This window comes from Staurois parvus, unplaced genomic scaffold (genome assembly GCF_062004578.1).
Source record: "Staurois parvus isolate SC_StPar_1 unplaced genomic scaffold, SC_StPar_1.0 ptg000149l, whole genome shotgun sequence".
Taxonomy (NCBI): Eukaryota; Metazoa; Chordata; class Amphibia; order Anura; family Ranidae; genus Staurois; species Staurois parvus.
The window spans coordinates 6,660,177-6,672,436 of NW_028317945.1; the positions used below are offsets into that span (position 1 = coordinate 6,660,177).

At 42.2% G+C, this 12,260-nt stretch overlaps 1 protein-coding gene and 1 pseudogene across 2 annotated transcripts in view; both read right to left on the reverse strand.

The window, feature by feature from the left end:
• MGAT3 (beta-1,4-mannosyl-glycoprotein 4-beta-N-acetylglucosaminyltransferase) overlaps positions 1-12,260 on the reverse strand; it is a 143,343-nt gene that overhangs the window by 35,948 nt on the left and 95,135 nt on the right. The window contains exon 1 of one of the 2 annotated variants that reach the window (XM_089674286.1): positions 2,884-3,005. The exons of the other annotated variant lie outside the window; for it this stretch is intronic. The gene's annotated coding sequence lies outside the window, so the exon portion shown is untranslated. Of the gene's footprint in view, positions 1-2,883; positions 3,006-12,260 lie in introns of those variants that run through there. 2 annotated transcript variants of the gene reach the window in all.
• LOC149464684 (U2 spliceosomal RNA) lies at positions 12,054-12,169 on the reverse strand (annotated as a pseudogene).

Here is a 12,260-nt window from a genome sequence, read left to right on the forward strand (position 1 = left end):
GGCAGGTGAGGGAGCAAGAGGCAGAGCCAGTCAAGCGCGGCGGTGCTGGTGGAATGAAAGTAAAGGATCCCGCCGTGAAAGTACGCAGGAGGATGACAAAATATTACAAAACACCCGGCAGGCCGGATAAATGTCCTTAGCGGGCCGCATGCGGGCTGTAGTTTGAGGACCCCTGCTCTATGATGTATCTGGCCTGGAGGAAAAGCTTTGCCCTGCACCACATGATCAAAGCATTTGGCTAAATTGGAGATAAAATAAATACAACCTGTAAAAAAAAAAAAAAAAAAAAAAAAAAAAAAAAAAAAAAAAAAAAAAAAAAAAAAAAAAAAGCACCTGACATAGTTTAGAAGGTATAAAGTGAGCCGTCGACTCCCTTACCATGCTCTATTTACTTCTGGTTGAGGTCAGCGTTTACATCCTATAACAATTAACCATTTGCACCCATGTAGAACCATGTTGACATACATTGTAAACGCTGATATATTAGGACTGCACTGAAAACTCACTGTAGAAAAAAAAAATAGATTAACCTGATAACTGTGTAATAGTATCAAGAACATACAGTTGTGTTCAAAATAGTGTTTTGAAAAAAGTGAATAAAGCTCAAAATCCTTCTAATAGCTTTTATTTCCATACACACAAATGCATTGGGAACACTACACATTTTATTCCAAATCAAAACATGAAGAAAAATATATCAAATTTGTGTTCTTCCTCTAAAAAAATTGAAGAAAAGTGAATATTAGACTGTTAAAAAAATAGCAGTGTTTCTATTCTTTACAAACTCAAACATTCACTATATAAACTGAAAAATGTTTGAAGATTTTGCTTTCCTTTGAATCACTTACTTATTAATATTTAGTTGTATAAGCACTGTTTCTGAGAACTGCTGTACATCTGTGTTGCATGGAGTCAACCAACTTCTGGCACCTGTGAACAGGTATTCCAGCCCAGGATAATTGGACTACATTCCACAGTTCTTCTAGATTTCTTGGTTTTGCCTCAGAAACTGCATTTTTGATGTCACCCCACAAGTTTTTTATTGGATTAAGATCCGGGGATTGGGCTGGCCTCTCCATAACGTCAATCTTATTGGTCTAGAACCAAGATGTTGCACGTTTACTGGTGTGTTTGGAGTTGTTGTCTTGTTGGAACACCCATTTCAAGGGCATTTCCTCTTCAGTATAAGGCAGCATGACCTCTTCAAGTATTCTGATGTATTCAAACTGATCCATGATCCCTGGTATGCGATAAATAGGCCCAACACCGTAGTATGAGAAACATTACCATATCATGATGCTTGCGCAACCATGCTTCACAAGACCCAAAAAGAACAATCTTACTTTCATCAGTCCACAAAATGTTGCGCCATTTCTCTTCAGGCCAGTCAATGTGCTTTTTGGCAAATTGTAACCTCTTCAGCACGTCTTTTTTTCAACAGTGGGACTTTACGGGGGCTTCTTGCAGATAGCTTGGCTTCAAATAGGCTTCTTCTCATTGTAACAGTACTCACAGGTAACTTTAGACCTTCTTTGGTCTTCCTGGAGCTGATTGTTGGCTGAGTCCTTGCCATTTTGACTATTCTTCTATCCATTCGAATGGTAGTTTTTCGCTTTCTTCCATGTCTTTCAGGTTTTGGTTACCATTTTAAAGCATTTGCGATCATTTTAGCTGAGCAGCCTATCATTTTCTGCACTTCTTTATATGTTTTCCCCTCCCCAATCAACTTTTTAATCAAGGTATGCTGTTCTTCTGAACAATGGCTGGAACGACCCATTTTCCTCAGAATTTCAGAGAGAAATGCACTGTAACCAGCATGTACAACAGTTGCTGCCTTCCTTCCTTAAATAAGGGCAATAATTGCCACCTGTGTTTCAAAGAATGAATGACCTCAATAATAGAACTCCACACTGCTATTACATTGAACATGCCCCTTTCAATTAGTGATTCAATTACACAGAATCAGCAGCATGCATGTCATGACTGTTGGGTCTGTTGGATTTCTATTACTCTACTACATCTGCTAGTAAATTATTTGCCATGTAGAAATATAATTTCTACCAAAAACAGTGATTGATCAGGTTAGTGATGTCTGACTGCTATTATTTTGAACACAACTGTATAGCTAATGGAATCAAGAATATGGATATTTTTTTTCGTACATGTAAACCCTCACCTTTAAAACAACTCATTCACTTTAAAATAGAAAGAAAAAGACAAAACATTTGCATGTAGATATACAAAAAAACCCCCCCAAAACATTTTAACGTGTTTTCCCTTTTTTAAAAGTTATCACATTCCCTCTGTTCTTAGCTGCATAAGAGCTGGGGGATGAGAAACAGCACACACTGGTCTTCCCAGTGAAAGGCTGGGCAGGGGGTGGGCATGGCAGGACAAGTCTGACCATTGGAGGAAAGCACACGGAGTTCCCAGCACAACTAGAGAACTGACCACACTATGCTCAGTTATTTATTAGGAAAGCAGAGGAACTGGCAGGAACACCAGGGATTTCACAAAAAGAAAGCAATACAAAGAAAAGGATACATTCTCATACAAGTACATGGTACAGCAAGCACATAACAGGGATATGAAATGCTGGGTTTACATATTCTTTAATCTCTACATTTACATGTAGACTACGCTGTGAAAAAGGTTTGGGCAAAATAAACCATGCCAACTTGAGTGCTGTGTGAGCAATTGCAGCAAAATAAAAGGTGACCGCTGTAAGCAATGCAAGCACATTTGAAAGCATTCTAGCTTGTCTCAACCTGTCACTGTCACTGCTGAACACTTTGCTCTGCATGTAAACGTGGAGAAAAGCATAAAGGAATGTGGCTTAATAAAAAAGAATTAACACGCTGAATGCCATCAATAAATGTTTACCTGTATAAAGATATCAGAAATTACCATTTTTCTTGATAATGGTCCTTTAATATTATGTAGAGATGCCTGTAACATCATTCCTGCTGCAGGGTGACAGTAGTGGACTTGGAGGCGTGTGAGCGAGATTTTCTATGTGTCTCAGGAAGCTGTGTATATGTATGCAAGGGGGGTGTTGACTGAGGAAGCAGGGGGTGTGGGTGCACATACAGTCATGGCCGAAATTGTTGGCACCCTTGATATTTCTCCAGGAAATCATGTATTTCTCACGAAACGTATTGCATTAACACATGTTTTGCTATACACATGTTTATTCCCTTTGTGTGTATTGGGACAAAACAAAAAAAGGGAGGAAAGAAAGCAAATTCGACATAATGTCACACAAACCTCCAAAAATGGGCTGGACAAAAGTATTGGCACCCTTTCACAACTGCGGATAAATAAGAATGTTACAAGCATGTGATGCTCCTGTAAACTCACCTGGGGCAAGTAACAGGTGTGGGCAATATAGAAATCACACCTGAAAGCAGATAAAAAGGAGAGACGTTCACTTAACCTTTGCATTGTGTGTCTGTCTGTGCCACACTAAGCATGGACAACAGAAAGAGGAGACGAGAACTGTCTGAGGACCTGAGAACCAAAATTGTGGCAAAATATCAACAATCTCAAGGTTACAAGTCCATCTCCAGAGAACTAGATTTGCCTTTGTCCACAGTGCGCAACATTATCAAGAAGTTTGCAACCCATGGCACTGTAGCTAATCTCCCTGGTCGTGGACGGATGAGGAAAATTGATGAAAGATTGCAACGCAGAATAGTCCGGATGGTGGATAAGCAGCCCCAAACATGTTCCAAAGACATTCAAGCTGTCCTGCAGGCTCAGGGAGCATCAGTGTCAGCGCGAACTATCCGTCGACATTTAAATGAAATGAAACGCTATGGCAGGAGACCCAGGAGGACCCCACTGCTGACACAGAGACATAAAAAAGCAAGACTACAGTTTGCCAAAATGTACTTGAGTAAGCCAAAAGCCTTCTGGGAAAACGTCTTGTGGACAGATGAGACCAAGATAGAGCTTTTCGGTAAAGCACATCATTCTACTGTTTACCGAAAACGGAATGAGGCCTACAAAGAACAAAACACAGTACCTACGGTAAAATATGGTGGAGGTTCAATGATGTTTTGGGGTTGTTTTGCTGCCTCTGGCACTGGGTGCCTTGACTGTGTGCAAGGCATCATGAAATCTGAGGATTACCAAAGGATTTTGGGTCGCACTGTAGGGCCCAGTGTCAGAAAGCTGGGTTTGCGTCCAAGATCCTGGGTCTTCCAGCAGGACAATGACCCCAAACATACGTCAAAAAGCACTCAGAAATGGATGGCAAAGAAGCGCTGGAGAGTTCTGAAGTGGCCAGCAATGAGCCCAGATCTAAATCCCATTGAACACCTGTGGAGAGATCTTAAAATTGCTGTTGGGAAAAGGTGTCCTTCCAATAAGAGAGACCTGGAGCTGTTTGCAAAGGAAGAGTGGTCCAAAATTCCGGGTGAGAGGTGTCAGAAGCTTATTGATGGTTATAGGAAGCGACTGATTTCAGTTATGTTTTCCAAAGGGTGTGCAACCAAATATTAAGTTAAGGGTGCCAATACTTTTGTCCAGCCCATTTTTGGGGTTTTGTGTGACATTATGTCATATTTGCTTTTCTGCCTCTGTTTTATATTTGTTCCAATACATACAAAGGGAATAAACATGTGTATAGCAAAACATGTGTTAATGCAATACCTTTTTTGTGTGAAATACTTGATTTTCAGGAAAAATATCAAGGGTGCCAACAATTTCGGCCATGACTGTACATATATATACACATATACATATACACACACACACATATACATACACACACACATATACATATATATTCTACACACACACACATATACATACACTGTATACGAGGAACCTGCATTCGCCTTGTCAGCGCTGCCTGTCACATGTAGCTCAGTCCTCCGATGCACAATATGAGCAGAGAAGTCACTTGTGTCATACAGAATAAAATAGGACTCATTCATAAAGTAGCACAAACAAAACGATTGTCTAATGCGACCCGAGTCTCAGGCCAAAGATAGCCCAAAAGCAGAGCACCTTGTCTGCCAGGTATTTCTGCATGCTGCCACTACATACACTGTCTATAGAGAAATACAGGTCGGGTTGTTCTACCCACATTTTCACCTCATGTAGCACAACAAAAAGTAAAGGACACAAAAATGACAACGCCAAAGCTTGCCATCATTGCTTGTTCTGTCCTCTCCAATTCTAATCAAACCTAATAACTTATCACTGGAGTGTTGCAGACTACAGACCATTATTTTAGAAACTTTGGGGACAAAAGTATTTGTTGTTTATAGCAACTAACAAGCTTTCAACCACAATTTCCACAGTCCTAGTTTGTGGACGAAGAAACATTTCCGAATAGTTGTTTGGGGGGGGGGGACAAAAATATTCCCATTTGCACTTTCCATACAGTTTTTTTGGAAGGTTATGTCCCATATGAACTGAAATTCATAGCTGCATATCTTCTTCTAGGTCAACAAGAAATCCATCCATATACAGGTGAAACTCGAAAAACTAGAATATCGTGCAAACGTTCATTTATTTCAGTAATGCAACTTAAAAGGTGAAACTAATATATGAGATACTCATTACATGCAAAGCAAGATAGTTCAAGCCATGATTTGTCATAATTGTGATGATTATGGTTTACAGCTCATGAAAACCCCAAATCCACAATCTCAGAAAATTAGATTACATGCAATCAATAAAACAAGGATTGTACATAGAACAATATCGGACCTCTGAAAAGTATAAGCATGCATATGTACACAGTACTTGGTTTGGGCCCCTTTTGCAGCAATTACTGCCTCAATGCGGCGTGGCATGGAAGTTATCAGCCTGTGGCACTGCTGAGGTGTTATGGAAGACCAGGATGCTTCAATAGCGGCCTTCAGCCCTTCTGCATTGTTTGGTCTCAGGTCTCATCTTTCTCTTGGCAATGCCCCATAGATTCTCTATGGGGTTTAGGTCAGGCGAGTTTGCTGTCCAGTCAATCAATGCTTTTGGCAGTGTGGGCAGGTGCCAAGTTCTGCTGGAAAATGAAGTCAGCATCCCCATAAAGCTCGTCTGCGGAAGGAAGCATGAAGTGCTCCAAAATCTCCTGGAAGACGGCTGCGTTGACCCTGGACTTAATGAAGCACAGTGGACCAACACCAGCAGATGACATGGCTCCCCAAATCAACACAGACTGTGTAAACTTCACACTGGACTTCAAGCATCTTGTAGTGTGTGCCTCTCCATTCTTCCTCCATACTCTGGGTCCTTGGTTTCCAAATGAGATGGAAAAGTTGCTCTCATCAGAAAAGAGGACTTTGGACCACTGACCAGGTCTGTTTTTCTTCAGCCCAGGTAAGACGCTTCTGACGTTGTTTGTTGTTCAGGAGTGGCTTGACAAGAGGAATACAATATTTGAAGCCCATGTCCAGGATCCATCTGTGTGCGGTGGCTCTTGATGCACTGACTCCAGCCTCAGTCCACTCCTTGTGAAAGTCCCCAACACTTTTGAATGTCCTTTTCCTGACAATCCTCTCCAGGCTGCGGTCATCCCTGCTGCTTGTGCACCTTTTTCCTCCACACTTTTCCCTTCCACATAACTTTCTATTGATGTGCTTTGATACATCCAACTTCTTTTGCAATTACCTTTTGAGGCTTTCCCTCCTTATGGAGGGTGTCAATGATGGTTTTCTGCACAACTGTCAGGTCAGCAGTCTTTCCCATGATTGTGGTTCCTACTGAACCAGACTGAGAGACCATTTAAAGGCTCAGGAACCCTTTGCAGGTGTTATGTCTTAATAAGCTGATTAGAGTGGGACACTTTGAGCCGAGAACATTGCACCTTTTCACAATATTCTAATTTTCTGAGATTGTGGATTTGGGGTTTTCATGAGCTGTAAGCCATAAGTATCACAATTATGACAAATCACGGCTTGAACTATCTTGCTTTGCATGTAATGAGTCTATCTCATATATTAGTTTCACCTTTTAAGTTGCATTACTGAAATAAATGAGCTTTTGCACGATATTCTAATTTTTTGAGTTTCACCTGTATGATCAGAATTCTTGTACACAGCTGTGAAAAGTCTACAAAGACTTAAGCTCAGCCTTCGACTTAAGAATTTTGAGCATGTGAAAATCACAAACCATTATTAAAAGGATAAGGTCACCTTTCTAAAAATATAATAAATGTTTTTTTTTCCTTGTAAAACATTGCTTCCTTGATTAGCAGATCATGGGTGCAATGCAGACTGTCAGTGTATCGGTGTCAGGAATGGACTGGCCAGCAATAGTGGGACTCAGCTGCCTTATGAGCTGCAGTACCAGGGCTGGCCAGCGGGTGCTCCCAGCAATCAGAGACTCAACCTTGCAGCCAGTCAAACACCTGGAACTAATTATACTGGTGTATTTAAGGGACATTCAGACCTGCAGACTCTGCCTTGGTGTTGTGTTTCTCTTGGGCCCTGTATCCTGTTCCTGCTCTCTGTTCCTGTCTGATTCTCTGCTGACCCTGCTCTGATCCCTGGCTTGTCTGACCATTCTCCTCTGCCTGACCCTCTGTACCACGCTGCCCGCTACCTGCTGAACCTGGCCTGTGACCCCGACCATTCTCCGCTTGCTCCCCCTGTACCTACCTGCCTGACTGATATTGACCCAGCCTGCCTGACGACGCTTGCATTGTATGTACTGTTATCTGTGGGTGGTTGGTTGGTTTGTTTGCACTGTGTTATGTTTTAGTATTGCACTGCGTTTATGTTTGTATGGTTAGTGTTAATAAATTACATTGTTTATAACATATCTGAAGTCTGCGTTTCCCTGCGTCAGTCACACACCTCTGGTCATACCCTGGAGCTCTGACAATCGGTCTGCTTCTACCACTACCTAGAGTGCTCACTAGCACCCTGGAAGTTCATTAAGAACTACAAGCGGACAGCCACAAAGGCTGCTAAACTTGTAGTTTTCTCATTCACAGAACTCTGTTAAAGAATGATATGACCATGTGGGCAGAAAACGGCTGCAAGGTTTTCAAATTGTGACAGCGGGTGCAGGGAGAAGATCCCTGGCCTGCTGTCACAATTAACAGGGGAATTGGGGGAAGGCTGCAGGAGTGGGAACATGTTACATGTTCCACCCATTTTTAGGGTGAACTTATCCATTAAAGTGCAATGTTTAACCACTTGACCTCCAGAGGATTTACCCCCCTTAATGACCAGGCCTCTTTTTGCTACTAGGCGCTGCACTAATTCAACTGGTAATTGCGCGGTCATGCAATGCTGCACCCAAATGAAATTTACGTCCTTTTTTTCACACAAATAGAGCTTTCTTTCGGTGGTATTTGATCACCTGTGCGCTTTTTATTTTTCACGCTATAAACAAAAAAAGGCCAAAAATTTTGAAGAAAAACAATATTTTTTACTTTTAGCTATAAAAAAAATATATAGTAAACTCAAAGTTGGTTATAAATTTAGGCCAAAATGTATTTTGCTACATGTTTTTGGTAAAAAAAAAAACCCAATAAGTATATATTGATTGCTTTGTGTGAAAGTTATAGCGTCTACAAACTATGGTATAGATATTGCAATTTACGCCATTTTTTTGCTATACAGCGCTGCGCTAGTTTAAAGGACAATTGCGCAGTCATGCAATACGGTACATAAATGAAATTTACATACTTTTTTTCCCACAAATTGAACTTTCTTTCGGTGGTATTTGATCGCCTGTGCGGTTTTTTATTTTTTGCGCTATAAAAAAAAAGGCTGACAATTTTGAGGAAAAAAAAACAATATTTTGGACTTTTTGCTATAAACATGTCCAGTAAAAAAAAAAAAAAAAAAAAAAAAAAAAAAAAAAAAAAATGTAAAAATCAAATTTAGTCATAAATTTCTGCCAAAATGCATTCTGCGACATGTCTTTGCTAAAAAAAAAAAAAGAAAAAACCCAATACGTGTAAATTAATTGGTTTACGTGAAAGTTATAGCGTTTACAAATGCCGGGAAAGATAGTGGGATTTTTAGGTTTTTTTTATACTAATAATGGCGGCGAGCAGCGACTTATGGCGGCGATCAGCGACTTATGGCGGGACTGCGGCGGACATTCTGACATTGGGGGTACTGACTTGGGGTCACTGACATCCCCAGTGACACCAATACAGTGATCAGTGCAAAAAAAAAAAAAAACTGACACTGTACTAATGGCACTGGGGAGGAAGGGGTTAAGTTTAGTTTTCAGGGAAAGGGTTAACTGTGTGAGGGGAGTGTTTTACTAGGGGGCGGGGTTGTGTACTGCACGGGACATCGCTGATCGGGAGAGAGAAACTCTTCTGTCCCGATCAGCTTGTCCTGGAGCTGTCAGGGAACTGACAGAAAGCACAGCTACTGCAGCTGTGCTCTCTGTCAGCGATTGCCGGGACATAGCCGGTAACGACTGGCTGTGACCCGGCGACTGGCATCCGCGGCTGTGATCGGCGGGACAGGTAGGGCGGCGACGCACATCGCGTGCGCCCCCTACCTGGTTACAAAGCACACGTTTTGTAAAACGTGGTTTTGCCCAGCTGTGCCGCCCTGCCGCCGTATTTATACAGTGGCTGGGCGGCATGTGGTTAAAGTGACACTAAAGGCAAACTTCTCTGTTCTGGGAGATTCACCCTCTCTATTTTCCCTGTTTACCATTGTTATCAAAAGTGAAGGTAAAAAAAAAAAAAAGTTCCAAATTTTGGGTTGACATCGGAACAGGAATAGAAGAGAAATCTTCCAATGGGGACACTAGATCTGCTGACACCCTGGGATTCGCTCACTTTGAAGAAAGTGAAGGGAAATCTCTGAAATGAGACACAGATGGCAAAAAAACTGATAAGGGTTATAACCCTCCTTTAATCTATCTAAAATGAAAAAGAAAAAAAAAAAAAAACGTTTTGCCTTTAGTGACACTTAAATGTTACTGAACATTGAAGCTATGGGTTATACATTTACTTCTTTAGGAATCTGATGTAAAAAGATGCAAATCTGGAAGGGTACAACAAGGTTTCATTTTATAAGGCATATTTATACAACCTGCACACACCTATTGTAAACACACCCTCCACATTCCTGTCATAAACCTGCTGCCTGCTATCATATCCTCCACATTCCTATCCAAAACCTACTGCCCATCATCATACCCTCCACACTCCTATTATAAACATACTGCCCGCTATCAACTCTTCACTCCTAAACATAATGCCCAATAACTACCCACTATCAGAACATCCATACTATTAACATACTGCCCACTATCATACTCTCTACACTCCTATCCTAAACATACTGCCCAATAACTGAACCTTATCATACCCTCCACACTCCTACTATAAACATACTGCCGCTATCATAACCTCTACACTCCTCTCCTAAACATAATGCCCAATAACTACCTGCTATCATAACCTCCATGCTATTAACATACTGCCCACTATCATACCCTCTACACTCCTATCCTAAATATACTGCCCACCATCATATCCTCCACACTCCTATTATAAACATACTGCCCGCTATCATACCCTCTACACTGCTATCCTAAACATAATGCCCAATAACTACCCGCTATCATACCATCTACACGCCTATCCTAAACATACTGTCCACTATCATACCCTCTACCCTCTACACTCCTATTACATACATACTGCCTATTATCATACCCTCCATGCTACTATTATAAAGACATTCTGCCCACTATCATACCCTGCACACTACTATCCTAAACTTACTGCCTGTCATCATACCCTATATATTACAGTCATAAATACATTCCATTGCTTCAGATTCCTATCATAAACATACTGCCTGTTATTATACCCTCATTCCTAATATACTGTCTGCCCTCTACACTCCTATCCTAAACATGCTGCTCAATAACTGCCCCCCTATCATACCCTCCACACTCCTATTATATACACACTGCCTGCTATCATACCCTCTACACTCCTATCCTAAACACACTGTCCAATAACTGCCCCCCTATCATACCCTCCACACTCATATTATATACATACTGCCTGCTAACATACCCTCCCTTGCAGCAGGAAGGCTAATGGCTGGGTTGCCCCTTACCAACTCTCCTCTCACTAATGGTCCTTGAACATGAAGTGCAGGCTCAGTTAGAATGATCTAGTTTAAAAGCGGAGTTCCACACTGAAAAGTGGAAGCTCCACTTATTTGGCTCCCCCTCCACCACTATTTTTTTTTTTTTTTTAGTCCGCAAACGTGCAACTATAACGAAAAAACCCGTAAGTGTTCACAAAAAAGTGCAAGTGCAAAACACCACACAAAAAGTGCACTTAGGGGTGTGCTTTGTCCTACCCCCGAAGGGGTTGGACCACTACCCTGATACCCCGGGGCACGAAGCTCCTGACAGGGACAAGATTCCCATTTGGTCCTCCTGGCCAGAAGGCCTGGTGGACCACCGTTCCTTATGCCCAGCCGAAGCCGGACATCCAGTACTAGGCCAGGGGGTTCTCCCGAAGAGAAAACCCCCTAGGGACAGGGGAGGAAGGAACCGTAGGGCCACACATCCTCCCCCTAGACTTCAGGGCAGGCCCGAGGACCCACACCCTCCACCCTGTGAAAAAAAACACACACATAAGTAAAAAGTGACAAACGTGGGGTGAGGAAAATAAATAAATAATTAAATAAATCTATAAAAATAATAAAAAAAGTGTCGTGCCCAAATTGTGCACTGACCAGACCCTGAGGCCTGTAGCAAAAAAATTGCCCAGAACTTGACCAAAAGGCCCGGTCCTAGAGGCACAGTGCAAAAAGTGTTAAACTCGGTGACCATGTGCTCATTCGCATCATGGGGTCCCACGCCCAAGTGCTACTTAGAGCACCACTGAGGCGACTACTCAGGGGGCACCGTGTTTGCGGACTTTCTGCGTCCTCAGCCCCTGGCCGGACCAAGGTAGATCCGTCCAAATCAGGAGGTACTGGGTCTTTCCAGCTTTCCCAGAGGAATTACTCCCAAGGCCCCAGAACGAATCATGGCGCTCCCTGGTTTCTGTCCCTCCGGTCTAGCCTTCCGGACCCCCATCATACCAGTGAGGGTACTATACAACAGCCATCCCCGCAAAGCTAGAATGGCCGGGAGCACCCCCACTGGACACTGATAAGAACAGATACTACACTTGATCTTAGCCAAAAGGCCGAGAAGCGATACCACTGCCATATTTGGCACCTTTTGGGGGGGGGGGGTTGAAGCAGGTACCTGGTTTTCACAGGTGCCCGCTCCCACTTCCAGCTCAGTTT